Consider the following 4,388-nt stretch of genomic DNA (forward strand, 5'->3'; position numbering starts at 1 on the left):
TTTTCAAATCAGCTGCCCCCTGCCCATTTTTTTTACGAGAAAATTTGTTTAGCGCACACCAAAAAATTCACTATGAAGTGTACTTGCTGAGGCCGTCCGGTGTGTTATACAAAAAGTCAATCCTTACTTCAAAATAGACGCCTCAATCGGGGCATGTCACAAAAATGTAGTTTTTTCGTAAAAATTGCTCAAAAAAATATAACTCTTCAAATCATTTTGACCATTTTACTGTTAAAGGGGCTCTTAAGGTCGCTGATTATAAATCTGAGGTCAGATTTGCCAAATTTGAGATAGCAGATCCAATATGGCGGATAAAATTTTCGGAAAATCAGTGCGAAAGGTCCAAGTTGAAAGAAAGTTTTTTAGAGGTAAAATGTGGTCGTTACAGACTGAATGTAATTGGATTTAGACTTTTAAGTAGGTTATTGGATTGCCGGTTTTTGAAATTTCTTGTATTCATTAGTTTTGGTTCGCCCCCACCCCCCGGATTTTATTCCAAAGTACCTTGTTTTGGAAGGCTTTCTCCTATACACCACCTGGAGAAGCGCTCGATGCGGGACTAGTAAGCCCATCAAGAATCTGTATTTCTCTATGTCTAGTCTGTCAGCAGTCTGTCTCCTTTTGTCTCTTATTTGCACTATAAAATTATTTTTCCTTAAAGTGTAAAATAAAAACCGGTCCACCATATTGAATCCGCCATCTTGAATTTTGCAAATCTAAACTCCGATTGGCAATCAGCGACCTCAGAAACCCCTTTAACAGTAAAATGGTCGAAATTATTGAAAGAGTTATATTTTTCAAGCAATTTTGACGAACAATCTACATTTTTTGGTAACATGCCATGATTAAGGAATTCATTTTGAGATTGGGGTGGCTTTTTTGTACAAAAGACTAGACGGCATCAGAAAGTACACTTCATAACGAATTTTTTGGTGTGTGCTAAAAAATTTGTCTCTTAAAAGAAAAATGGGCAGGGGGAGGGTTGGCTGGTTTGAAAAAGGATTATTAGTGTTATTATTATTAGTGTTATTATTAGTTGGAATTAAACAAACTAATTACAGTTTTTTAAAATATAAATTTAAACTTCATTTCCCACTTTTTGTTTGATTTCTGAAAACGTAAAGTCTAGGAGCTTTGAAATGAGGATGAAAGCTGGTCCTTTAAGATAGATACATTAGATGTTCGTGTATTGTATACACTTTTAGTCACTTTCACATATTGAGATCCATGTAACATGCGATGAAGTAGTTACGAAGGGAGAGAAACCGCCCTCTGAAAAACGCTGTCATTCGCAGACACGACGACCCGACGTCAGGTTGACGTCTCGCTTCTCTATATCGCAATACCGTCGACAATATTAATTTATTTTCTATGAGATTTTCAGACTTGGTCGAGTCTATCAGATCACAGCGTCTGCTTGACATAAAACCTTTCAATTTGAAAGAAAACTAAGGTTAAATCATAATTACAAGCCAAGCAAACATATATATGAAAATGATTATAAATTTCTAAGAAAAATTTCTTAGGAATTTCTATAATTAAAAAAACTTAGAAAACTTAGGTCAAACCCTAATTACAATCCAAACAAACAGATACATGAATATGATTATAAATTTCTACGAAACATTTCTTAGGAATTTTTACAATTAAAAATAGTGATAGGATGGAACCTTTTAATGTGAATTAAAAGCGAGCTTGGTATTCACAGGAGTCAATAAACTGCAGTCTCTCCTTGGCATGCACTGTAATTTTCACAACAGCTAAGCTGAACGTTAGACTTTAGCATCTAATATTGACGACCGATTAGTTGTATAGCTGAAGTGATACTGTTTAAGACGAGAAATAACAAGGCGGAGGTCAAGAAAAGTAAGACAAGATAACTCGAACGCTCGCATTTCGAGAAAATTTAAGTCGTTCAAAATTAAAAGCCTTAAAGCGAGGCCTCGCCTTTGGCTTGTCTTGGAGGCTTGAGTTCTCGCAGGCAGATGTGCATCTTGCCTTCGGTGAACCAACCGCTTGAAAAGGGCAAATAATTTGAAGCTCTCATGGAATAACTATTGGGTGGATTTAAAGATTTAAAAAAACTGTTTTAAACAAATTACAAAGGGCAGGAACAAAAAAAGATCTTACTAGTCAGGCTCCTGCTAACAAAATGGCGGCCAAAATAGCATACAAAATTTCGTTTCTTCGAAATATCTCTTTTTAAATGCACTTTAGAGCAAAAGTAATGAGATAAAAAAATGGAGAGCACACAATTTCCTATCACTTTGTTGCAACAAATTTTTATCATATTAATAGTATAAATAATATAATATATAATTAATTTATCATGTTTATATATACATTTACTTCCAAAAGTGCATGCGCAAGTATCTTTGAACTTATCGATGTACATGGAATATCTACATTACTCGTTTCCACATAATTTCTTAATAGATGGTCAGAGAACATAATGTTTAAAAACTTAAATTCCGTGTTTGTTCATGCAGTTTGCCAAAAAATGTACAAAAAGAAAAGATCAATTGCTACAGCAGCAAAACGTAAAAAAATGGGTGAAAATGTTCCACAGGGATCGGTGACATCTTTGCAATCTCTTGTGCCGGTCTTGATCTTCAAAAAAAAGTGTTCTTTTTTGTACTAAAGAAATAAGCGTGGAATATTTATTGTAGGAACAAAAAGAAAGTATTAAAGAGCTAGATCAATTTTTTGAAATGATGAACTGTTCAGTGAAAGAAACCATTATGTATTATGCCTTAGTTCGCAGTGATGATTGGTTTCATTAAGTAGTTGATTCTATTCAACATGTATCTGATTTATTAACTGCTGAAACTATCATTATTCATGTATGATATTTTTTTAGAAAATTCTTCTATTCTGGCATAAAAGAGGCCATAGACCAGCCAAAAATGCCACAAATCCAAGGAGAATACCGACTCGATGGCAGGAGAGTGAAGTTGAGATTTCTTTAAAAGTATGGCGATGATGTTCTTGTTGTTATGAAATGAAACAATTTCGCAATATTTTGCTTCCAAAACACGTGATTTAAAGTGATTTCACAATTTTTTTATAAAAAAGATATTATATAAACAGGAGAAACGATTACCGATTGTTAAAGTAGCAGCACTAATCTTGTTGGAGGACATCAGATTGCAGGTATATGAAACAAACTAGTATCCATCTTTCGACAATTTTTTTACAAGATGTAAGTATACTTGTTCCTGAAACTTTAAACACAATTCTTCAGACAGTTGTTTTGAAAAATAAGCGTGGTGCGGTGCATAAATGGAAGACTAAATGCACTGCACTAGTTCATGCTGTAATCTCAGCGGAGGAGGAGGAAAAAGAAAAAGAAGAAACTGAGGAAATGAAAGGTGATCCTTAAGAAAATCCTGCTGAGCTTCAGAAATATATAAATCAACCTGGCCCATCCAGGCCTTTAAAAAGAAGTCTACCAGGCCCACGCAGGTGCTCTAAAAGAGTAAAACTAAAACTCTAAGCGCTAAATAATACTGAACATCTTTTCTGCTATTCTAAAAAAACCTTGTGGATTAGGTCTACCGGAGATACCACATTTAAACAAAAACGCTTTACTTACTCTAACTCTAGGGTGATCTGGAAACGAGTAATATAGATATTCCATGCATATTGATAAGTTGATAGATACTCGCTATTCTCTGCCATAACTCGTAAACGCATTATACGAGAAAAATTTGTTTATGAGATAAGTGATAGGAAATTATGTACTCTACGACTTTTGATATAACTACTTTTGCTCTAAAGTGAATTTGAAATAAAATATTTCCAAGAAACGAAATTTTTGACGTTATCTTTGACCCATCATATACAGTGTGTTCAAACAAGTTATTGGTCTGCAATCCTTTGAGTTGGACAAGTTGCTTTTTTTCGGTAGGAGTATAGTGCGGTCTTGTATTCTTCTTGCGTCAGATAACAGCCGTTTTTTGTCAAAAATATACTGCTTGATGGTTAGCAGCTTCGACTTATTCATTGTGTGATTGTATATCCTCAGTTGTTGGGCGATATTTCGAACCCTTCTCGTGAAAGGTCTACTAGATGATATATAGTTAGTCACACGCTGAACACGGGACGCACTCTGTCGTGCACATCCAATTTTCTTGTGCAGTCGATGCAAGCGTCTTTTGGATTTTTAATCCATTATCGGTTTTAGGCTTCAGTTTGAATCAGCCTAAGCTCTTGCATCACCATGAACTGAATAATTGGTGTGATAGAGGTGGGACTTTTTCGAGATATCCTCATTAAGGAAAGAATCTATTTCTGCCAGATCTTGGGGCTTACGAGGAACCTGCATGCCAATAAGCCTCCTTGTCCTGAAAGCGCTATCATTTTTCAGAAGGTACCTAATTTCCATA

General features: G+C 35.0%; 1 protein-coding gene across 1 annotated transcript in view; it reads left to right on the forward strand.

Moving 5' to 3' along the window:
• The window catches only part of LOC117175534, a 301,601-nt gene that overhangs the window by 161,315 nt on the left and 135,898 nt on the right, over positions 1–4,388 (forward strand). The window lies entirely within an intron of this gene.

Source organism: Belonocnema kinseyi, chromosome 6, assembly GCF_010883055.1.
Source record: "Belonocnema kinseyi isolate 2016_QV_RU_SX_M_011 chromosome 6, B_treatae_v1, whole genome shotgun sequence".
Taxonomy (NCBI): Eukaryota; Metazoa; Arthropoda; class Insecta; order Hymenoptera; family Cynipidae; genus Belonocnema; species Belonocnema kinseyi.